The 13,250-nt window shown below is 33.7% G+C and overlaps 1 protein-coding gene across 1 annotated transcript in view; it reads right to left on the minus strand.

The window, feature by feature from the left end:
- SYN2 (synapsin II) overlaps nt 1-13,250 on the minus strand; it is a 160,546-nt gene that overhangs the window by 81,566 nt on the left and 65,730 nt on the right. The gene's annotated exons all lie outside the window — the stretch shown is intronic.

A 13,250-nucleotide genomic window follows, 5' to 3' on the forward strand; every position in this document is an offset into this window, starting at 1 on the left:
TTTTTTTAATATTTATTTATTTATTTGTTTGCGCTGGGTCTTGGTTGCGGCAAGTGGGGTCCTTAGTTGTGGCTTGCTGGCTCCTTAGTTGTGGCATGTGAACTCTTAGTTGTGGCATGCATGTGGGATCTAGTTCCCTGACCAAGGATCAAACCCAGGCCCCCTGCATTGGGAGCGTAGAGTCTTAACCACTGTGCCACCAGGGAAGTCCCTTTAATTGTCTTTTTTAAATTCCATGATTATACATTATTTTTTTACAATGTTCAGTTAGACTTACAGAGAAAAGTTTATTCATTTCTTTGCTCACCTCTCTTTCTTACATCTCAGACTTTCCTTATGGGATTTTTGCTTTCTTTATTCCTGAAGTTCCTTAAACAAAGCTCTGCTAGATGGTTCACTCTCATTCTTGAAAGGCAGACTACCTGAGTTTGGATCCCTGTTCTGTTAGTTACTAATTGTAGACTTAAGGAAATTGACCTCACTTCTCTGGTTCTCAGTTTCCTCATCTGTAAAATGAGGATAATAATAGCATTTACTTCAGAGAGTTGTCGTGAGGAGTCAATGAATTAATATAAAGCTCTTATAACTGTATTTCACACGTTGTAAATTCTAAATAAGTATTAGTCATTATTGGTACATAATTCTAAATTGTCAGTTATATTCTCTCATCACTTTGGAAATACCATTTCAGTTCTTCTGGCTCTTATTATCACTTTTGAGAAGTCTATTATCTGTATCAACTAGGATAGGCTAGGTTTTGCTTCAGTAATAAACAATCCCCCAAGCTCTGTGGCTTAACACAACAAAAGTTTATTTCGTGCTCACACTATGTTTTCTACACAAGTTACAGAAGGTCCTGTCCCTCACAGTCACCCAGGGACTCAGGCTTTTAAAGGTTCTGTCTTGGCACGTGCTTCTGTAATAGCTTAGACAGGAAAAATGAAAGTGCTGACTCACATACAGGTCCTTCAGGGAGTGACATCATTTTTATTCATATTTCATTCATCAAAGAAAGTCACATGCTACACTTAACTTCAAGGAATAGAGAACTGCAATCCTACTATATGGCCCAAAGAAAGAAATGAAGTATTTGTAAAGACGTTGCTGCCTACAAGTCTAACTGTAGTTCTTTTATCACTTAAATTCTGGTTGTTTCAAAGATATTCTCTTTTTCTTTAATATTCTACTTTCACTACAATGTGTATAGGTGTAAGATTTTGGGTTTTTTGTTTGTTTGTTTTTTAGTATTTAAAAAAAATCCTGTTTTGTGATTCCTCTGCAGATTTTTTTTATCAGCTCAAATTCTTACTATTATCTTTTTGGATAATGCCTCTCTTTTATCTCTTCATGTCTGGGACATCAATTTAGATGTATTTTAGATCTTTAATTCTATTCTCCATATCACACAGCTTCTCTTTCATATTTTCCATCTCCTTGTCTGTGTCCTTTATTTTAGGCAATTTCTTTAGATCAACATTCTAAATCATTAATTTTCTTCACAGCTGTATTTAATCAGCTATTCAATCCAATCCATTTTTTTTTCCACTGACGGTTTGTCTATTCTGTTTAACTCTCATACTGCATTATTTAACTTTTCAAATCACTATTGCATGTCTCAGTTGAGTTCAGCATGTGTTTACTAAGAGTCTACTATGGGCCAGACTGACATCTGCTCTCTCCCTACCACTCTTGTGAAGTATCTAAAACACAAACACAGAACCTTGAAGCCTTATTATTTTTCTTTTTACAAAAATTTTATATTGGAGTATATTTGATTTACAATGTCATGTTAGTTTCAGGTGTACAGCAAATTGATTTAGTTATACATATACATATATCTATTCTTTTTCAGATTCTTTTCCAATATAGATTATTACAGAGTATCGAGTAGAGTTCCCTGTGCTATACAGTAGGTCCTTGTTGATTATCTATTTTATATATAGTAGTGTGTATATGTTAATCGCAACCCCCTTCCCTCCCCTTTGGTAACCCTAAGTTTGTTTTCTAAGTCTGTGAGTCTGTTTCTGTTTTGTAAATAAGTTCACTTGTATCATTTTTTTAGATTCCACATAGGAGTGATATCATATGGTATTTGTCTTTCTCTGTCTGACTTACTTCACTTAGTATGATAATCTCTAGATCCACCCATGTTGCTGCAAATGGCATTATTTCATTCTTTTTTATGGCTGAGTAATATTCCATTCTATGTATGTACCACACCTTCTTTATCCATTCATCTGTCAATGGATCAATCCAATATATTGAGTTTTTTTTCAATGATAAGAATTTTTATTTCTAAAAGTTCTATTTGGATTTTTTTCCAAATCTTTCTGGTAATGTCTTATTATATTTCCTTAAACATGTCTTTCATAAAGATTTTACTTTCTTTACTTGAAAGTTCTAATATCTGAAATCCTTGGGAGTCTGAATTGGATGTTTGTTATTTATGATTGTCTCACTCATGGTGCCTTGCTTCCTCGTATGTTTAGTAATCTTTGATTGTGAGCTCATATTTGGTTGAACTTAATCTGTGGAAATCCTGAAAACCTAAATTAAGGATGTTTTCCTCCAAAAGAGGCTTTACATTTATAGCTTTCAGGAGTTGGGGAGGAGGAGGGGAGTGTGTGACCAAACTTACCATTTTAGCTTCCTTTGAGATACTATCTTAATGTGAGTCAGCAGTAAAGTTTCAGGGTCAGCATCCACCTTTCAGAGGACAGAAGGTTTAGTCTGTGCATCCCAGTGTTGATATTAGCATTCTTCCCAAGGGTAATCCAACTTTCAGGTTCATTTATTGCTTGCACTCAAATTCAGCTTGCAATCATTTTTAAATTTTTTCTTTCAATTTTTAAAAATTATTTTTTAATTGACATAACACTGATTTATAACATTATATGTTTCATGTGTATAGCATTATATTTCTATTTCTGTATACCTACTACACGCTCACCATCAAAAATTTATTTTCCATCTTGTCACCATACAGTTGCTCCTCTTTACCCATTATGCCTTTCCCCCCACCCTTCCACTATGGTAACCACTACTCTGTTCTCTGTATCTATGTGTTTTTGTCGGTTTGTTCATTTGTTTTCTTTTGTTTGTTTTATTAGTTTTTTATATTCTATATGTGAGTGAAATCACGCAGTTTTTGTCTTTCTCCATTCGACTTTTTTCACTTAGCATAATACTTTAAGGTCCATCCATGTTGTCACAAATGGCCCTCTTGCACTGTTGGTGGGAATGTAAATTGATACAGCCACTATGGAGAACAATATGGAGGTTCCTTAAAAAACTAAAAATAGAATTACCATATGACCCAGCAATCCCACTACTGGGCATATACCCAGAGAAAACCGTAATTCAAAAAGACACATGCACCCGAATGTTCATTGCAGCACTATTTACAATAGCCAGGTCATGGAAGCAACCTAAATGCCCATCAACAGACGAATGGATAAAGAAGATGTGGTACATATATACAATGGAATATTACTCAGCCATAAAAAGGAACGAAATTGAGTCATTTGTTGAGACGTGGATGGATCTAGAGACTGTCATACAGAGTGAAGTAAGTCAGAAAGAGAAAAACAAATATCGTATATTAATGCATGTATGCGGAACCTAGAAAAATGGTACAGATGAGCCAGTTTGCAGGGCAGAAGTTGAGACACAGATGTAGAGAATGGACATATGGACACCAAGGGGGGAAAACTGCGGTGGGGTGGGGATGGTGGTGTGCTGAATTGGGCGATTGGGATTGACATGTATACACTGATGTGTATAAAACTGATGCCTAATAAGAACCTGCAGTATAAAAAAACAAACAAAACAACTAATACTAAACTTTCATTGGGTTATTTGTATGGAAATATGTTAATATAAATGTTTCAGACATTACATGAAATTTCTAAAAATCTTATATTTGTATTTGTATGGAAATATGTATGGAAATATGTTAATATAAATGTTTCAGACATTACATGAAATTTCTAAAAATCATATTTGTATTTGTATGGAAATATGTATGGAAATATGTTAATATAAATGTTTCAGACATTACATGAAATTTCTAAAAATCTTATATTTGTACTTGTATGGAAATATGTATGGAAATATGTTAATATAAATGTTTCAGACATTACATGAAATTTCTAAAAATCTTATATGTTCTGGTATAATGTTATAAGTAATAATCCTAGTTATTACTTTAAAATGTATATCTCAGAAATAACTAATTTTCTTGTCAACTGCATTATTATGAACTGTCATCAAATCTTTAACCGTGGTCATTTTTAAGTCTTTTGTCATTTACAGACAGTTCTGGGTGTACTCTGATGATTTTGCAAATATGTTCCTATAAAAGGGTTTCATCTTCAAGAAATACATGGAAAAGACTCTGACAAGTACAGGTTTCTGGTAACGGACTGTACTGCTGAACTGAATGAATAAGCATTTTCAGAACTCTAATGAAAAACTGATGAACTCATAAAAGTGCTAACAAAAGATCAAGACGAAAAAAAAAATTAATTACATGGGACTGAGTGAACTGATGAGGATGAGTATAATTTTTGTGACTTTCTGTCTGAATTTAAAAAAAAAAAAAATTCCACAAGGACTCAGAGGCAAAGAATATACAAATCAATTTTCACTGCAAAGTAAAGGAGCTGTTACAGTGGAGGATTACTGGACTGAATGTCAATACTATGACATAGTATGAGTGTGTTTCATGTTTGGTAATTGCAATCATTGTTGCTTTTGTTGTGGTCATCCATGTACAATGCTTGGTGTCAGTCGATTTATCTCTTGTAAAAATAAAATACAGTGTGTGTGTGTGAAAAAAAAAAAAAAGAAAAAAAATAGAATAAAAAGTGAAATTTTCATATTAAAAAAAAAATTATTTTTTAATTGACATAACACTGATTTATAACATTATATGTTTCATGTGTATAGCATTATATTTCTATTTCTGTATACCTACTACACGCTCACCATCAAAAATTTATTTTCCATCTTGTCACCATACAGTTGCTCCTCTTTACCCATTATGCCTTTCCCCCCACCCTTCCACTATGGTAACCACTACTCTGTTCTCTGTATCTATGTGTTTTTGTCGGTTTGTTCATTTGTTTTCTTTTGTTTGTTTTATTAGTTTTTTATATTCTATATGTGAGTGAAATCATGCAGTTTTTGTCTTTCTCCATTCGACTTTTTTCACTTAGCATAATACTTTAAGGTCCATCCATGTTGTCACAAATGGCAAGAGTTCATCGTTCTTATGGCTGAACAGTATTCAACTGTGTGTGTGTGTGTGTGTGTGTGTGTGTGTGCGCGTGTGTGCATGTGTGTGACATCTTCTTTGTCATCTGTCAATGGGCACTTAGATTGTTTTCATATCTTGGATATCATGAATAATGCCACTGATGAACATGTGGGTGCAGATATCTTTTTGGATTAGTGTTTTCATAGTCTTTGCATGAATACCCAGAAGTGGGATAGCTGGATCATATGGTAGTCAGATTCTTTATTTTTTGAGGAATCTCCACATTGTCTTCCATTGTAGCTGCACTGATTTACATTCCCACCAACAGCGTATGAGGGTTCCTTTTTTTCCACATCCTTACCAACACTTGTTATTTATTGCCGTTTTTGATAATAGCCATTCTGACAGGTGGGAGGTGATATCTCATTGTTGTTTTGATTTGCACTTTCCTAATAATTAGTGATATTTTATGTCTTTTCATGTACCTGTTGGTGATCTGTATATCTTCTTTGGAAAAATGTCTATTCAGCTCTTCTACCCATTTTAAAATTGGGTGGTTTTTGTTGTTGAGTTGTAAGAATTCTTTATATTTTTGAGGTATTAATCTCTTATCAGATATATCATCTGATATCTTCTCCAGTTTCATAGGCTGTCTTTTATTGATGGTTTTCTTTGCTGTGCAGAAGCTTTTCAGTTTGAAATAATCCCATTTGTTTATTTTTGCTTTTGTTTCCCTTGCCTGAGGAGACATATCTAGAAAGATATTGCTAAGACTAATGTTAAAGAGCATACTGCCTATGTTTTCTTTTATGAGTTTTATGGTTTCAGGTCTTATATTCAAGTCTTTGATCCATTTTGAGCTAACTGTTGTGTATGGTGTGAGACAGTGGTCTTGTTTTTTTGTTTGTTTCTTTTTTATTTTTTTGCATGTGACTGTCCAGTTTTCCCAATGCCATTTATTGAAGAGCCTATACTTTCTTGATTGTCTGTTCTTTGCTCCTTTGTAGTAAATTATTTGCCCATAGATGCATGAGTTTATTTCTGGGCTCTCAATTCTGTTCCATTGATATGTATCTGTTTCTGCTGGTACCATGCTGTTTTGATTACTATGGCTTTGTAGTATAGTTTGAAATCAGGGAGTATAATACCTCCAGCTTTGTTATTTTTTTTTCTCAGGACTGCTTTGGATATTCAGGGTCTTTGTGGTTCCATATAAATTTTAGAATTTTTTGTTCTATTTCTGTGACAATGTCTTTGGGATTCTGATAGGGATTGCATTGAATCTGTAGATTGCTTTAGGTAATAAGGACATTTTGACAATGTTAACTCTTCCAATCCATGAGCATGGAATATCTTTACATTTATTTGTGTCTTCTTCAATATTTTTGAACAATGTCTTATAGTTTTCAGTGTAATGTTCTTTCACTTCCTTCATAAATTTATTCCTAGGTATTTTATTCTTTTCATTGCAGTTGTTAAGTAGGATTGATTTCTTAATTTTTCTTTCTGCTAGCTCACTGTTAACATATAGGAATGTAACAGATTTCTGTATATTGGTTTTGTATTCATCAATATTATTCATTTATTATTTCTAATAGTTTTTTAGGTAGAATCTTGAGGGTTTTCTATATATAAAATCATGTCATCCGCAAATAGTGACAATTTTACCTCTTCCTTTCCAACTTGGATTCCTTTCCTTTCTTTTTGTTGCACAATTACTCTGTCTAGGGCTTCCTATGTTGAACAGGAGTAGTGAGAGTGAACATCCTTGTCTTGTTCCTGATCTTAGAGGGATAGCTTTCAATATTTCACCATTGAGTATGATGTTTGCTGTGGGTTTGTCATACATGGCTTTTATTATGTTGAGGTACATCCCTTCTATACTCACTTTATGAGAGTTTTTATCATAAATGGGTATTGAATCTTGTCAAATTCTTTTTCTGCATCTACTGACATGATCAATAACAAGATGAAAGTTTTTATCCTTCATCTTGTTAACGTGGGGTATCACGTTGATTGATTTGCAGATGCTGAATCATTCTTGTGTCCCTGGAATAAATCCCACTTACCCATGGTGTATGATCTTTTGGATGTTTTGTTGAATTCAGTTTGCTAATATTTTGTTAAGCATTTTTATATCTATGTTCATCAGAGATAGTGGCCTGTAATTTTCTTATTTGTGTTGACTTTGTCTGGTTTTGGTATCAGGGTGATGTTTGCCTCATGAAATGAGTTAGGAATTGTTCCATTCTCTTTAATTTTTTGGAATAGTTTGAGAAGGCTAGGTATTAAATATTCTTTGAATGTTTGGTAGAATTCACCTGGGAAGCAGTCTGGTCCTGGACTTTTGTTTTTTGGGGAGTTTTTTTTTTTTTTAATTTATTTTTGGCTGTGTTGGGTCTCTGTTGCTGCGCACAGGCTTTCTCTAGTTGCGGCAAGCGGGGGCTACTCTTCGCTGCGGTGCATGGGCTTCTCATTGCAGTGGCAATTCTCATTGCTGAACACGGGCTCTAGGCGCACGGGCTTCAGTAGTTGTGGCACACAGGCTCAGTCATTGTAGCTCACGGGCTTAGTTGTGGCTCGTGGGCTTAGTTGCTCTGTGGCATGTGGAATCTTGCTGGACCAGGGATTGAACCCGTGTCCCCTGCATTGGCAGGAAGATTCTTAACCACTGCGCCACCAGGGAAGTCCTTTAGGGAGCTTTTTGATTACTGTTTCAATCTCTGTGCTAGTGATTGGTCTTTTTGGATTTTCTATTCCTTCCTGATTGGGTCTTGGAAGGTTGTATGATTCTAAAAATTTGTTCATTTCTTGTAGGTTGTCCAATTTGTTGGTGTATAGCTGTTCATAATATTCTCCTATAATCCTTTCTATTTCTGTGGTATATGTTGTTATTTCTTCTCTTTCATTTCTGATTTTTCTCTTTTTTTCTTAGTGAATAGCCGTTGGTCTTATATTCAGGTCTTTGTTTTTTCCTGAATCTTTTTTTTTTTTTTTTTTGGCTGCGTTGGGTCTTCGTTGTTGGGCATGGGCTTTCTCTAGTTGTGGTGAGCAGGAGCTACTCTTCGCTGCAGTGCACAGGCTTCTCACTGTGGTGGCTTCTCTTGTTGCGGAGCACGGGCTCTAGGCGTGTGGGCTTCAGTAGTTGTGGCATGTGGGCTCATTAGTTGTGGCTCACAGGCTCTAGAGCACAGGCTCAGTAGTTGTGGCACACAAGCTTAGTTGCTCCACGGCATGTGGGATCTTCCTGGACTAGGGATTGAACCTGTATCCTCTGCATTGGCAGGCGGATTCTTAACCACTGCACCACCAGGGAAGTCCCTTATATTCAGGTCTTATATTCAAGTCTTTTATCCATTTTGAGTTAATTGTTGTGTATGGTGTGAGACAGTGGTCTTGTTTGTTTGATCGTTTCTTTTTTCTTGGTGAATCTTGCCAATGGTTTGTCAGTTTTGTTGATCTTTTCAAAGAACCAGATTTTAGTTTCATTGATCTTTTCTACTGTTCTTTTAATCTCTATTTCATTTATTTCTGCTCTGATCTTTATTATTTCCTTCCTTCTACAATTTGGTCTTTGTTCTTTCATTTCTAGTCCCTTTAGGTGTAAGATTAGATTGTTTATTTGAGATTTTTCTAGTTTCTTGAGGTGGATCTGTATTGCTATAAACTGCCCTCTTAGTACCGTTTCTTCTGTATCCCATTGATTTTGCTATGTCATATTTTCATTTGTCTTCAGGTAATTTTTAAACTTCTCCTTTGATTTCTTTGTTGACCCAGGAGTTATTCATTGGCATGTTTTTCAGTCTCCACAGATATGTGATTTTTCCAGTTTTCTTCTTGTGGTTGATTTCTAATTTCATTCCACAGCTCTTTTTCTTTTTCCCAATTCAGTTTGCACTCACTTTATTTTTTCCTTTAAAAAAAAAAATTCATGGAGGGATATGAAGAAGGGGAGTTTAGAGACTTCCATTATGTTTTTGAGGGCCTAGCAATGATTAAAAATGATATTTTAACTGTAGATTATCAAGGACCTAGTTATATAATGGGAAGAATCTTTAAAATCTCCTGTAACATGCTGGAAGTTATTACAGTAAAAAGTCTTCCACATCCCCCACCACTGTCCCATCTATCTGGGTCCCATCCCCAAAGGCAACAAATGTTTTCAGCTTCTTTGCCTCTTTCCAGAGATATTCTATGCTTATGTAAGTAATTGAATTTATAATTTTTCCTCTTTTTATGCAAATGGTAACAGACTGTATATACTCTTTGTACTTCATCTCTTTTTAAATTTAAAAAGATATCTTAGAAATTGTTCCATATCAGTACATAAAGAGCTTCTTCATCTTCTTTATGGCTTCATTTTATCCCATTTTATGGGCCATCTAAAATCTCACCTGTTTCCTCAATGCTCTTTACTCCATCAGAACAATGTCCTCATAAGACTTTTCATCTACTTGTTGGTCATGTGTTTATGTTCTTTAGAGAAACGTCTATTCAAATCCTTTGAACATTTTTTTCATTGCATTGACTTTTCATTTTCAAATTTTAAGAGTTCTTTTCGTATTCTATTTATTAGATGCTTATCAGATAAATAATTTGTAAATATTTTCTCTCATTCGGTGGGTTGTCTTTTCACTTTATTGATAGGGTCCTGTGAAGCACAAACATTTTTAATCTTGATGAAAGTTTATCAAATTTTTTCCTTTATTGCTTGTGCTTTTAGCATTGTATCTAAAAAAAACAGACTGTCTAATCCAAGGTCACAAAGACTAACATGTATAGTTTCTTCTAAGAGTCTTATAGTTTTTAGCTTTTATACTTGAGTCCCTGACCATTCTGAGTTAGTTTTTCATATAGTGTGAGGCAGAGGTCCAATCTAGTTCTTTTGCATGTGGATATTTAGTTGTGCTAGCATCATTTATTGACCATACTCTTCTTTCCCCCATTGAATTGTCTTTGCATCCTTGTTGAAAATCAACTGACCATAGATGTATGGGTTTAGTTTCTGGACAATCAATTCTATTTCATTGATCCATATGTCTGTCTAATGTCAGTTCCACACTGTTTTGATCTCAGTAGCTTTGTAATCAAGCTTTGAAGCAACTTTTGAAATCAGGAATTGTGATTCCTCCAACTGTCCTTTTTAAAATTGTTTTGGCTATTCTGGGTCCCTCAAATTTCCATATGATATTAAAATCAGCTTCTTAATTCCTTTAAAAAAGCCAGATGGAATTTGGATATGGATTGCATTGAATCCAAAGACTGATATGAAGAGTAATGCCATCTTAACAATGTCTTCCAATCCATGAGCATGTAATGAATTTCCATTTATTTAGATCTTTAATTTCTTTCAACAGTGTTTTGTAGTTTTCAGTGTTCAAGTCTTGCACTTTTGTTAAATTTATTCTGGAGTACTTTATCACTTTTGATGCTGTTATAAATGAAACTGTTCTCTAAATTTCATTTTCAGATTATTCATTGCTAGCATATAAAAACACAACTGAATTTTTCCTCTCCAACCTGGATGCCTTTTCTTTCTTTTTCTTGCCTAATTGCCCCAGCTAGAAATTCCAGTAAAAAGTTGAGTAGAAAATGGTGAGAGTGGACATCCTTATTGTGTTCCTGATCTTAGGAAAGCTTTCATTCTTTCACCATTAGTATGAGGTTAGCTGTGTGTGTGGTTTTTTTTTAATAGATTCCCTTTATCAGGTTGTAGAAATTCCCTTTGATTCCTACATTGTTGAGTGTTTTTATCTTGAAAAGGTGTTGGATTTTGTCAAATGCTTTTTCTGTGTCTACTGAGATAATCATGTGGGGTTTTTTCTTTTATTCTATTAATATGATATATTACATTGGCTGATTTTTTTCAATGTTGAACCAACCTTACATTCCTGGGATATATCCCGTTTGGTCATGATGTATAATCCTTTTTATATAGTGCTAAATTCAATTTGCTATTATTTTGCTGAGCATGTTTGTGTGTATATATACATTCATTAGGAATATTGGTCTGTAGTTTTCTTTTCTTGTAATGTGTTATCTGGGTTTGGTATCAGGGTAATATTGGCCTCATGAATTGAGTTAGAAAATGTTCCCTTCTCATATTTTTTGAAAGAGTTTGTGAAGAATCAGTGTTAATTCTTTTTTAAATGTCTGCTAGAAATCACCAGTGAAGCTATCTGGTCCTGGCTTCACTTTGTTGGATTTGAAATTATTATTGTTAATTCAATCTCTAATTTTACGGGTCTCTTTAGATATTTCATTTCTTCTTGAGTCAGTTTCAGCACTCTGTCTTTCCCAGAATTTGTCCATTTCTAACTAGGTTATCTATTATATTGGCATATAATTCCCCCATAACCCTTTTTATTTCTCTCAGATCAACAGTAATGTCCCCTTTTTCATTCTTGATTTTAGTCATGAGTCTTCTATCTTTTGTTTTCCTTGGTCAGTCTAGCTAAAGATTTGTCAATTTTATTGATCTTTCTGAAGAACCAACTTGTGGTTTCAATAATTTTTCTCTATTGTTTTTCTATTCTCTATTTCATTTCTTTCCACTCTAATCTTCATTTTCTTCCTTCTGCTTGCTTTGGATTTAGTTTGCTCTTCTTTTCTAGTTTTTTAAAGTCAGAGGTTAGGTTACTGATTTAAAATCATCCTTTTTAAATATAGGTGTGCATAGCCATAAATTTCCCTCTAAGCACTGTTTTAACTACATCCCATAAATTCTGGTACACTGTGTTTTTTGTTTTCATTAATCTTAAAGTAATTTCTAATTTCCATTGTGATTTCTGCTTTAACTCATTGGTTATTTTAAAATGTGTTGTTTAATTTCCACATATTTGTGAATTTCTTAGATTTCCTTCTGTTATTGATTTCTAATTTCATTTCACTGCAGTTGAAGAACATGTTGAAAATCATACATGTATGATTTAAACCTTTAAAATTTACCGAGACTTGCTTTATGAACTAACTTATGGTCTATCTTCATTAATGGTTAATGTGTATTTGAGAAAAACAGACATTCAGCTATCCTTGGGCAAAGTGTTCTACAGGTTTCTGTTAGGTTTCTGGTTTCTGGAATCATTCAAGTCCTGTGTTTCCTTATTGATCTGTTCAGATGATATATTCATTTTTTTTAACATCTTTATTAGAGTATAATAGCTTTACAATGGTGTGTTAGTTTCTGCTTTATAATGATTTATTCATTTTTGAAAGTGAAGTACTGAAGTCCTCAAGTATTACTGTTGACTTGTCAATTTCTCCCTTCAATTCTGTCTGTTTCATTTTTTTTTCAGTCTCTGTATATGTAGGTGCATATATATTTATAATTACATTTTATTGACAGAAAAACCTTTAATCTATATATAATGTCGTTCTTTGTCTTACTAGAGATCTAGTAACAATTTTTGTCTAAAGTCTATTTCATCTATTAGTATAGCCACTCCAGCTCTCATTTGGTTACTATTTGCATGGTATGTATTTTTCATGGTTTTAACTTTTAACCTATATGTGACTTTGAATCTAAAGTCTATCTCTTGTAGACCACGTATAGTTGAATCACGGTTTTTTTTTTAATTCATTCTGAAATTATCTGCCTCTTGATTGGAGTGTTTAATCTATTAATGCTTAATGTAATTACTGTTAAAATAGGATTTGCATCTGCCATTTTCTTACTTGTTTTCTCTATACCTTATGTATTTTTTGTCCCTTTATTCCTTCATTATTATCTTCTTTTATGCAAAATACGTACTGTCTACTGTACCATTTTAATACCCTTGTCATTTCTTTTACTTTAAAAAAAATATTTTCTTAGTCATTGCCCAGGGGTTTACAATTAACATCTTAATTTGTAAATCTTGTTTGGATTAATATCAACTTATTGCAATAGTATATAGAAACTTTGCTCCTATATAGCTCCATTCTTTTCCCCCAATCCTTTGTGCTGTTATTATCATACAAAGTATATCTTTATACATTATATGCTCATCAA

Source organism: Balaenoptera borealis, assembly GCF_965194805.1.
Source record: "Balaenoptera borealis genome assembly, chromosome: 12".
NCBI lineage: Eukaryota > Metazoa > Chordata > Mammalia > Artiodactyla > Balaenopteridae > Balaenoptera > Balaenoptera borealis.